General features: G+C 30.8%; 1 protein-coding gene and 1 long non-coding RNA gene across 2 annotated transcripts in view; one reads left to right on the top strand and one right to left on the bottom strand.

The window, feature by feature from the left end:
- Window positions 1-12,662, bottom strand: part of LOC140440117 (uncharacterized) — a 352,003-nt gene that overhangs the window by 176,345 nt on the left and 162,996 nt on the right. The gene's annotated exons all lie outside the window — the stretch shown is intronic.
- The window catches only part of LOC140438453 (uncharacterized), a 30,373-nt gene continuing 23,456 nt past the window's right edge, over window positions 5,746-12,662 (top strand). The window contains exon 1 of the long non-coding RNA XR_011950532.1: window positions 5,746-6,021. This is a non-coding gene — a long non-coding RNA (uncharacterized lncRNA). The remainder of the gene's footprint in view (window positions 6,022-12,662) is intronic.

The raw sequence follows: 12,662 nt of genomic DNA, 5'->3' as shown, positions 1-12,662 counted from the left end.
CCAAATTGGCAAATATTGAACAAATATATCAAGACAAATACTAAGGAATCAAATATCAAAGATATAACACACAATATATGATCCAGTAGTGTAACAACATAGTTCCATAGTTCCTTATCAGTAATAGGATTAACTATAAGTATAAATCTAAATATGTAAATATATACTAAACAACCCTCGTATCATATGAGGTTAAAAGAAGTAATTCTCCTGGGAAGATTAGTACCTAAGAATATTAATTCATTATAAAGTGCATCATTTATAATACAAAAAAAAAATGGATAAGTCATACATACTAATTATCTAATAAGTTATAGAAGTCATTAACCAATGCCAAAAGATACAAAAAATAGCGGTGTACCTACGTTATCTGGTGATTAAGAAAATCTTAGACTAAAATGCAAAATATAATCAAAATAAGCTAAAGACAAACAGAGAAAGAGATTAGCTTAAACGAAAGTGTTAAGTTAGTCTTCTTCTGAGGATGAAGAACTAACCTCGTCGATGGTGTTATCAGGCAGTAAATCCTTTACATGAAATTGACCAATTCGTGTGTTGGACGAATTGTCCCTTAATTCATATACCAAAGGAGATATTACCCTTACAACCGTACACGGAATGTATTTCTGGCAAAATTTTGCCGAAATAGCATCACCTTTACTTGATTTTACAAAGTTTCTCTTTAAAACTCTATCGCCAACAAAGAATCGCAAATCTAAAGTATTTGATTGGTTATAAATATTATATGGTACAACCATAGACATATCATCATCATCAACAAACCTAAAAGTTGATACTGATAATGGAACTATTTCACTACTGTAATCATTAGAATTGTGTTTAACGCTACTGGATAAAGAAGAATTGGTAGTTGACCATCTGTGATCACTTAAAACAGGCGGATTCAACGTTTCATGATAAGTAGTTAATTTCGGGACTGATTTGTGAAAAAAATGTGGCCAAGTTATTAGCAACACACCACCAAGATCAAAATAGCCAGCAAAAATAATATATATATAATCAAATAAATACCTTAGTTATCTTACTAAAATACTCAAAATAATTTCTAGTTATATGTAAATTATAACTATTCTAAACCAAATATTAATATATATGCAACAATTAATAGTACCTATAAGTATAATACTGTTGGCTGTAGGAATAAAAGTTTATATAATATACGATATAAGTATGTGTAGGTAAGTAAGTAAATATAAGTTCTCAATAAAAATACAAAATTCAACCTAGAATGTAAGTTGTACTACTATAACCTATCACTGAGGTCTCAAAATATTAATAACTAATAAATCTAATAAATAAAACTAATAAATCAATACAGCAGTATAAGTATACCTGTTTAGTATTAATAAAAAATTTAAAGATAGAATAAATCAGCAATAATGAGTAAAAAAAAAGAAAAAGCAAAAATACAAAAACTCAAGTAAGAGAAAAAAAAATCAGCTAAAAGCTACTGTCTTAAAACCAAAAACTTGGAAAAGGCACCGCGTTGGGACGCCGATGTAACAAAATACTGGGGTGTGTAGGAGGAGAGAGGTATAAGAAGAGTGGTCTATATATATGGGATAAAATAGATAACAATTAAGTAAAGAAGTATGAAAAAAAATATTGAACGGAATGTGGCTAGGCTAGCAATGTAGGCAGGAGAATGACCACTAGAAACTCAAGGATGGATACGGCCAATTTGCATGCCTTTTAAAGACAGTAAATCAGGAAAATATTTATGATGGATAGAAAAGAAGATATGAAAAATGAATATATATAATGAAAATTAACAAAGAAAACAAATTGAGGGCGCCAGAAGAGGGATACTACTCTAAAAAGAGTAACGGTCACTCTTCCAGGTATCGTATACTGCTAAAATTAATTAAAGTTGATGTAATAAACAAAAATGCTGTAAATGTAAAAAGGTAAGGAAATATTAATAAAAAATTATATGCAAAACAAATTCAAGTTTATTAAATATAACTTCTTAGATTTTGACAATCTCTAAGTTACCAAAAAGTATATGAAAATTTCACAATATAATATTTAAAAAAAAAATGTTGAAAACAACTATAATAAAAAGTTGAAAATTACGCAGAATAACTCTGATATAGAGTGTACAACCTACATCTAGGTTAAAAAACAACCTTAAACAAAAAATAATGCTAACGTTGGAAGAACGTATAGCCACGTAAATATATCATACTAACCTACAATATGACCAACAATATTGTTAAACACCTCTAAATTCACATACAAACAAACTAATATATATAAATGGGAACAAGCCAAATTAAACAATTGAAACGGTATATTATCCTGAAGGGATAATAACCGGAGTTAATAACGCAAGATGAAATATAAAAAATTAGTTAAGTAAACAAATAATGAAATAATTAAAGTTAATAAGGAAATAATTAAAGTTAATAAAGAAATAAATGGTTAATACAAAAAACAATGGAAGATAATCTCTGGGTAGAATTTGAGCTCAAACTTACCGATACCTTACACCAAGGGGAGTTATATTAATTAATATATATATATATATATATATATATGTTATAAAAAAAACTAGAACTGGTGAAACAAGATATATATATATATATATATATATATATATATATATATATATATAGTTCTGAATCAAAAACCAACTGTCCTCCTACAGCTGTCTGGAAGGATACTCCCGAATGGTTTCGGTGTCCCAGCGAAGTCCTCCTTGAGGTCCGAAATTAGCACGGAGCTGGTGCTAATTGGTTCAGTTCCGATGATGACTGTCCTGCCCTACCTCTAGGTGCAGGCTGGAGAAAAAAAAATGAGGGTGGAGTAGATAATACTCCCTGTGGCTTGTCCCAATGACCCTGATTCTAATAGAGTTGAAGTGGTACTCTCCCTCGGATGTTCAGATAGCTACTCAATTCCGTGCTAGAAATCTCACTTCACCTCCCGAGTTTGCGAAAACACCGTCAATTAAATCGTTATGGTATACTTAGAATATTTAACTTCTTGAAGTGAAGGAAATTCTATGCATTAATTGGATTTTCTTTCGCTAACTGCCACTTGTACCACTTCAAACTCTAGATCAGAAGTGAATTTTAATTCACAGTTAATTAACCAAGAAGAGCCAATTTCCACCTCCCTTAATCTCCTGTCATCTCTTTTGGTTCGCAATGGTACCAAATTAGAACAGAGTGACAACTTAAATTATTAACAATACACACTTAATGGGCAAATGAACACTTAAAGTTAGGCAACCCATACTACATCTCTGAAATTATTTTTAATATAAATTGTTTATTATTTAAATACAAATTGTAATAAAAGTAACGACTGTTACAATCTCCACAACATACCAAAGAAAAAATAGTGAGAAATCAAATAGACTACATTATGATAGCAAGGAGGTATCATAATGCTGTTAAATGTACTAAGACGTACCCAGGAGCTGATATAGGCTTAGATCATAACCCGGTAGTTACTGTAATAGAGGTGAGACCAAAAAAGATTAGAAGACCACACAGAAAGGCACTAGATTTAAATAAACTTAGAAACAAAAATATACGACAAGAAACAGGAGAAGAAATAAATGAAAACCTCCGTTCAGTGCAGCAACAAATTAACCATACAAACAACGTTAACCAAAAATTAAAGTACATAAATACAGCTATACAAACAGCAGGAAAGAAAAATCTTACAAAAACAACAACAAAGAATAAGGGGTGGATGACACAAGATATACTAGACTTGATGGAACAAAGAAGAAAGATGAAGAATTACTCAAACAAATACAAAGAAATAAATAAACACATAAAAAAGAGAATAAAAGAAGCCAAAGATTAGTGGATTAAAGAACAATGTGAAGAAATGGAAACCTATGAGAAAAAGTACGATACGTTCAATATACACAAAAAATTGAAAGAGATAACAGGAAACATAAATAAATGCCAAATAGGTAAACTTAAAGACAAAGATGGAAATCTTATTGTAGATCTAGAGAATAAAATAAAAAGATAGACAGAATACCTGAATGAATTATTTGAAGACGATAGAAACAACTTAACTCAGATAATCAATGCAACTGGGCCAGACATATTGAAAGAAGAAGTAGAATACGCAATAAGAAACGCTAAAAATGGAAAAGCAAATGGACCTGATGAAATTCCTACAGAACTGTTGAAGCTTTTGAATGATAAATCCGTAACCATAATATTAAATTTTTCAGCGAGGAGCTAAAACAGTTTCCCCTCCACTTTCCTATGTCGAATTTCGTTTCGAAAGGTTTTAAGTTTCGAAAAATTGGATGAATTTTATAGCTTTATATATTCAATATAAAGTTTATATTTTCATTCAAAATTTGGGCAAATTTTACTTCTTAATGTTTATAAACAATGGAGATATAATTAACAAAAAAATTGTCGCTAACTTCGTTCCTATTGTTCATAGAAGGTTTATTTTTTTTGTTAAATGTGGGTTTTTTTACCAGCTATCTAATGGTTGTACGTAAGTCTGTAGCTTGAAAAATATAGAAGTTATTACAATTGTTTATAAGTAAAAAACATACCCCTTTTTCAAATTTTTTATAAATAATTTCGATGAAAACTCAATATTTATTTAACTTCTGAGATAGTATAATTCTTAAAGAATTCTATGAAATTTGTTAATGTGTCTAGCATCATTCATAGGGCAAGTTCAATGGTTTAAATAGTTAATCCCAGGGATAAACAAATTGAATAACTCTTAAACTATTTGACCAATCAGGGGGAAATTGCGCACAAATTTAAAGGACGGTAATTCCTTAATGTTGAAATGTATTAATAACATTTTATTTTGTTAATAAAAACAATAATTAAATTTATAAATTAGTGCAAAAAAACTGCTTTTTTTTGCAAATATCTTCGTAAATTATTTATCAATTTTAATTGAAAAAACGGGAAAATAAAGATATTCTTGATATAAAAAAATGGTATAAATATTGTTTATTTAAATTATAAGGGAAAAAATTTATAGACAAAAAATCAAATTGTTACCATAAATTATTGTTTAAAAAAAACGCAAGGTAAAAATAGGAGTATCTTTTTATCGATTCGTCATCTAGTAACCCCCACCTATGTCTTAAAAGCTTCAGATATCTGCGAAACATTTTGCCGTGAAATCGATGATTTTTGTATAACCAGACTGGGCTACAGTTGTAGTAAATCATTAAAGCTTGTACAGAAAAGAATTGGAGAGGCGTACGAGTGTACTTAAAGTGTGAGTTCTCTCTACGAGATAAAAGATTTAGCATTTAAATGAAAGAAAACGAAAAACAATCGACGTTTATTAATTAAACCAAATGACATTCGTGCTTTACGTCATAAGTACTACTTATAGTGTATATATGACTAAGTCATCCCTACTAAGTCTTGCATTGATACTAGACAAAATAAAAAGAGTTAGCGAGGGACATGGATTACGACTTAATAAAAATAAGGCAAAAATAATTGTCACCTACAACTACCAAATACAGACAGGAAATTAAGAATAATGCTGTATGTAAAGTGATTGGAAATTTTTAACCATGGTTTAAAATTATTATTATTAAATTTTTTTTAATGTTTCGGATTTTTATTGTCGTTTTTAATTAAATTAAAACAGTACATAAAAAATGTATCTATTGTAAGATCTTGTATCTTTTACATCCTACATAATTGTATTGTTAACGTTTTTCAAATGTAATAAAATGTTTATTAACTAATAAAATCACCCACACATAATGGGGACTTTTATAGCCATAGTATATAATGTAAACCATTTATAGCATGTAAATTTTTATTTATTTTGGTGAGGCATAAACTTTATTTTAGGTGTATCGGTTACTTCTGTCAATTTTAAAAAACAAAATGAAATTCTTTCATATGTTTGTCTTATTTTTTTGTTTTACTGTATCCGTTTATGCAGATCAGGAATTTCAAGTAGACGATATTGCACCAATCCAGAACGAAGTAGAGGACGAATATAACCGACCATTTTTACCAAAAGGTAAATTTTCATTAAAATATCAAAATAATTTATCAATATGTAATTTAGCGTATGTTATGTTACTTAATTTTTTTGTACCATTTTACGTTGTTCCTTACTGATTTTGTAGAACTTAAAAGTTGTTCAACTCTATCCACCTTCTATCAACGAAAAAATTTTTAACCAATTTAACCCTTTCACTCCTGATTTGTTTATTTTAAAATTTGATGTATTTGTCTGTAGTTTGTTATTCTAAAGCATTTAAAAGAACTAAGAATGTATTTAAAAAATCTCATTTTTTATTTTTTTTATAAAAAAATGCATGGGATTATATATCCCAACAGTATTTCTGTATTGAATATATAATCTTAACAGTATACATGAACAATAAATGTTTATAAATGATATGGGGTAAAACAATCGCTACATAACGAAACATCACACATTTTACAGATAAATTTGGTACGTTTATTTTTCTTATGTTGTGTACACCTTATACACCTCAAGCGACTGGATTTTCCTAATATAGGTAAATGGTCTCCAACATTACTCATCACTAGACTTTGGCAAATATGCAAATAAAAATGTAGAAAATATGCGCATAAATATGCACGTGTTTACCCGAAAATATGCAAATATTTTACAAAATATGCATACAAATAAATAAAAAAATCGTAAAATAGTAACAATTTTATTTAAAAAAAAAGTGTACATAACTAAATATTTCCTACTATTCATTAAGATTTACATTTATTTTAAGTAACTACATCATTTTTAAGTATGAATAAACTTATTTAGAATTATGGTAACAATAAATGACCAAGTGGTGTTCAAAATTTTCTAACAAAAACTTGTGGCTTCTGTCTGAGTACATATATTTATATATGGAAAAACTTCGTTCAACATCAACTGATGTAACGGGAGCATTTTTCAAACTAACCAAAACATTTGGTTCTAAATTAATTGTTTCCGAAATATTTCCAGCTAAAACACTGACTACTTCAGAAAGAATATGGTACCCTTTATTTTTTTTCCATAGTAGCTTCAAATTTTTTTAAAATATCTTTTCCAATATTACCTCTAACGTTCCGACAACATGACGCAAATTCTTTTATTAATGCTGTACTTTCGAACAATGACAGTTTTGGTGATTCTAACTGAGTAATTGTTTTTTGAACAAAACTAAAATTTGATTTTATAAATGAAAGTTCTTGTTGAAGCAAGTTACTCTGAAAAGTTTGTTTAGAATCCAAAAGAGATTGGGAACTTTCATCTGTTAACGTATCAATTATGTTCTTTATTTTAACAAAATGATCTGCATAAAAATTAGCTGCTTCTAACCATGTTCCCCATCGCGTTAAAATAGGTTGTGGTGGAAGAGGAATGTTAGGTAGCATTTCTTTATAATGTTGAATTCTTATAGGAGATTTAAGAAATACTTTTTTGACACTGGATATCATGGTATTTACAAGAGGAAACTTTTTTCGTATTTCCTCTGCAACTCTGTTTAATCCATGCGCTACACAAGTAACATGTATTAAATCTGGGAAAAATATTTTTAAATTTTGTCCTGCTTTCACCATATAAGGAACAGCATCCGATTAAATAAGCAGTAATTTATTAGAAGGAATAGTTGTCGGAAGAAAAAAAGTTGCTAATGTTTCTTGTATAAAACGCGAAATTGTTAAAGCATTTGTTTTCTCAAGTTGCTGGCATGAAATAAGATGAGATTTTGGTAAGGTATCTTCTTTAAGAACACCAATCAATAAATGAGCAATATACTTTCCTGAGGAATCAGTGGTTTCGTCTACAGATATGTAAAAATAATTATCTGCAATTTCTTCCTTAATATTAATTAACACCGACGAGTATAGCCCGTTCACATTATTTCTTCTTAGAGACCGATCACTTGGAACATTAAGTTTGCAATATTTTTTTTGGAAACGAACTAAAATTTACATTTGCTAGTTTTGAAAGCGGTATGTTTGCAGACACTAATAAGTTTCTTGCTCATCTAATTTTTTTGAAGTAGATTGGAAACATTTAGCCATTGAAGTTTCATGTTTTCCTCCTATTTTTCCTTTTTTTGCAATGTGTGAAGCAGTTCTCACATGTTGGTCTATCTGAAATTTCTTCTCACATGCTATCTATAAATAAAAATAAAAACCTTTATTTTAACCCAACCTTTAAAATATAAAAATATACAAGGTGTTTTTGGTTAATCAAATAACTGGTTTGAAAAAAAAAATAGCTGACTTCATAAAAAAAAGTAAAGGTGAAAAATTTTTCTAAATACACACCATTGTATTGTACCATGGACAATTTTTTCTCACTAAAGGAAGCTATTTTTCATTTAAAAACAACCTACGAGTACTAAATTTCAAGTAAATACGTTTATTGGTTTTAAAGTTATTGTTGTTATTAACTAAAAGAATTTAATTTTTTTTAATTTTAACACCCTGTATCTCGAAAAGTAAATAAGTTTGACCCCTCATTAACTATATCGTTTTGTTCAATTTTTCGAGAAGTATCTACAGTCAAACGTTGTAAGTGTCATTTGGAAACACCCTGTATGTATGAAATATTAGATATTTAATAGAAAATATTAGATACTTACAATTTTGCCACAGACTGAACAGTAGATTTTTCCCATATCTATAGACAGCTCTTTATAAGGTTTAATCTAAGTTGAAGCACTGGTTGTTTTAGGCATTATAAAATCACAATCTTCCTTTTTGTTACGCACAACGAGTGTTTACGCTTTGAATATCAAAACAAAAATGATTTACAAATCTGAGCATCAAATTAGAAATGTTTAGGTACCTAATTCAATAAACTGGGAGATTTTGGAAAATCCCTAAATTAGGAACAAAACTATTAGCCGTTTACCTGCTGTTAAGATACAATAAATTGTAGATAGATTTGGGGATTAGATCATAAAATGCAAATGAGCGAACCCTTAGCGATTATCCAATAACTGAATGCCTCAGTGACCGAGACTTTCTAAGAATGTTGAGGGCTACTTAAATTGATCTTCTTTGAAATTGTAAATGTTTTGTACCTGTAGAGATTACGTACTTAGATCATTTCTTGATTAAAATGACTACAAAATTTTATACAAGAATTGAAATAAATTGGTATGTTTAAAAATTTTCAAATACAGTATAAAAATCTGAACTTTTATGCACTTTATGTAAACTTTTATACAAATATGCCAAAATATGAAATATTTGCATAAAATATGCACAATATGCAAAATATGCAATATGCATATTTGCCGAAGTCTACTCATCACTGTGGCTGACATGCTTCAACGGCCAACATGTTTGACTTATTTTTTTCTTTGGGGTCCTTGTCGGCGAGTACTGATAAGAATCTCAGCTAAGTCCACCAGATAATTTGGAAAGGGTATTTTCTTATTTCTGGTATGTGACTCATAATCCATCTGTTTCATGACGAGAGGGAAAATGAACAAGATATAGGTGAAGAAGAACAACAACTACAAATTTTACGCTCAGAAGTAAAGAATGCCCTACAGAATGCAAAACAAGGAAAAGCACCGGGTCCTGATCAAATTCCAGTTGAACTGTTAAAAGCCTTAGATGACGGTAATATAAAGAGACTCACCCGAATTCTCAACCACATATATGTAGAGGGCAACATCCCGGAAGAATGGCTTAAATCGATATTTTTACCTCTACCAAAAAACAACAATCGCAAATCATGTAATGACTATAGACTTATAAGCCTAATGTGCCACCCTTTAAAGATTCTCTTGAAAATTGTTCAAAACCGAATTTATAAGAAATGTGAGCAGCAGATAGACGAAACGCAGTTTGGCTTCAGAGGAGGCATGGATACAAGAGAGGCATTATTTGCGTTGACGGTACTCTAGCAGAAATGTCGGGAATATAACAAGAGTGCATATGTATGCTTCATAGACTTTAGGAAGGCCTTTGACCGAGTGCAGCATATGAAGTTAATAGATGAGAAAACATCAATTTAGACAAAAAAGACATTGAGTTTATTAAGGCTGTATACTGGAACCAGAGAGCAGTAGTAAAGGTGAACGATATAGAAACAAATAATATACCGATTGCGAGATTGGTTAGGCAAGGATGCGTCTTGTCTCCGACGCTTTTCAACGTGTACTCACAGGTCATATTCAGAAAAGCCTTATGGGAAAGAAAAGAGGATATAAGAATTGGTGGAGAAATCATAAACACCATGAGATTTGCAGATGACACGGTAATTATGGCTGAGGGTATAGAAGACCTACAAACTTTACTAGATGCAATAAATAGTGAATGCATTCAAATGGGACATCAACACAGATAAGACCAAATTTAAGATAGTATCAAGGAGTCCATTAAATAATGAACAGCTAACTCTTGGTGGACAGCAAATAGAGAGAGTGACCAAATATAAATATCTGGGAGCTTACATCAACACAGAATTAGATCCAGACCAAGAGATCAGGGTACGAATAGAAATGGCAAGGGCAGCTTTCTTAAAATTCAAGCAATTGTTCTGTGACAAAGATCTGATAACTGCGCTGAGACTGAGGTTTGTTGAATGTTACGTCTGGTCGCAACTATTGTACGGCGTAGACACATGGACATTAAAAGTGCAAATATTTTAGAAGCTTGAAGCCTTTGAACTTTGGATATACAGGAGAATGTTGAGAATTCCATGGACTGCCAGGGTCACCAATGGGTCGAGAAAAAAAAATTGTTGAGAACAATAAAGTACGCAAGACTGCATACCTTGGACACATACTAAGAAATGATAAATATAGTCTTCTGCAGGTCATCATGCAGGGTAGAGTCGATGGCAAAAAGAGAATAGGTAGAAAGAGGAAGTCATGGCTGCGAAATATTAGAAACTGGTCAAACATGACTGTAGACGAATTATTCCATGTTGCAAAAGACAGAGAAGCTTTTAAAAATGTGGTCGCCAACCGTTAATGGGGACGGCGTAGGAAGAAGAAGAAGGTATATAACTCAGTATGTAGAATATATGAATTGTATACTGCCATCATTGGAACTTTGTAGTAATCCTTCTTCCACCATTTTTGGGATTTTCGATTGAGATGGTACACAGATGTCATTTGATCACATCTATCTACACCTCCCATGTAACATTTATAGAATTCATTCTATACAGGACAACAAATGTTGGCTTTTGAACCATCTTTCAGTATTCTACATACAGTTGTTTCTTCTGGCTTATGGCAGTTAGTTAGTACAATAAAATCTTTTTTGTCCTGCCATCGTATAGCTATTGTTCCAGTTTCATTACCTTCTACTTGCGATTCTCCTCGATTTAGCTTGCCAAATTTTGAATAAATTTTTTCAGGTACTCATGCATGTACCGACAGCAGGACACATAATGGTATAAATTAGATGAACCGTTATAAAAAATCTGTCGAAGCAAATTACAACATTTTCATTAGAAATTGGAAGATAACTGATTTGCGACACATTCTCCCAAAGTACCTACCATCTTATTATCATTTTTGCCTGCATACACATTTATATCGTAAACATAGCCAGTTTCCGAATCGCATCTTGTCCAGAAGTTTATGCCACGTTTTATGATTCATCATTTGCTTGATAGCTAGAATCACTTCTAGCTCTCATAAAACTTGTCTTTAAGCAGTAAGTAACATCATCTATATAATAAGTTTTATTTGCTGTGGCAGGTTTAGTGGGTTCGGCAAAACACAATTTTGATAATAGTAGTTGGCACCTGTCCCTTGATATTGCACTACGAATATGATCGTTTCCAAGTAATTTATTATTAGACCAGTACATTGCGAAAGAAGGAACTCTATTATAATGCATAACTAACGTACCATCACTAAGTAGCATCATTGCTTTTTGGCACGTTTTGACAAAAGTTTTCTTCTTTTTCTCTTCTAAAATTTCAAGCCTACGATTTGTACACTAGGCCATATACATAAACAAACTTTTAGGAAATACTTTTAGAAAACAGTCTAATGCAGAAGTGCCTCGATTCAATTGATCTGTAATAACTGGGGCTGTTCTGGCTGGTAGATCATATCTCGGAATAAAATTTTCTTCATTGACATCAGTCCAAACACCGGAAAATATGTGCTAGTTGGCGGCAAAGGTTGCATAACCTCGTCTGCATCTTGGATATCTTCATCATCGTCAGAGGATTCTTGCTCTGAAATTTGAGCTGCGTTCTCAGTTTCATTACCTATATTCACTTTACTTTCAAGTGAACTTGCCTCACTTAGTTCATCTGATGACAAAATGAAGTCCATATCCACCATACTATCATCACTACTATAATCTATACTTTCAATTTCATCAATGTTATGAGCATAGTAATCAAGTTCATCTTCAGTAAGTTTCTGTTTCTTTCGATCTTTGCTAAAAATAGGAAGTTGTTTATACCTGTCGGATATATATTTCCCAGTAAAAATACCTGTTGGGAAATATAATCCCATTCAAGATTTATTGCCCATTACCATAAATTTCGTACTGAGCAGCAATATTAAATTATGTACTCATCTATCTTAATCTTTTATAATTAACAACCAGCAACCAAAATTGTCCTTAGACCAACAGAAATATGTTATCAACACAGTTTTATATGATCGTAATCACAACGTGTTCACATTGCACTAAATT

Source organism: Diabrotica undecimpunctata, chromosome 4, assembly GCF_040954645.1.
Source record: "Diabrotica undecimpunctata isolate CICGRU chromosome 4, icDiaUnde3, whole genome shotgun sequence".
NCBI lineage: Eukaryota > Metazoa > Arthropoda > Insecta > Coleoptera > Chrysomelidae > Diabrotica > Diabrotica undecimpunctata.
The sequence above is the reverse complement of the archived record's forward strand: the minus strand, read 5'-3'. Positions and strand labels throughout refer to the sequence as shown.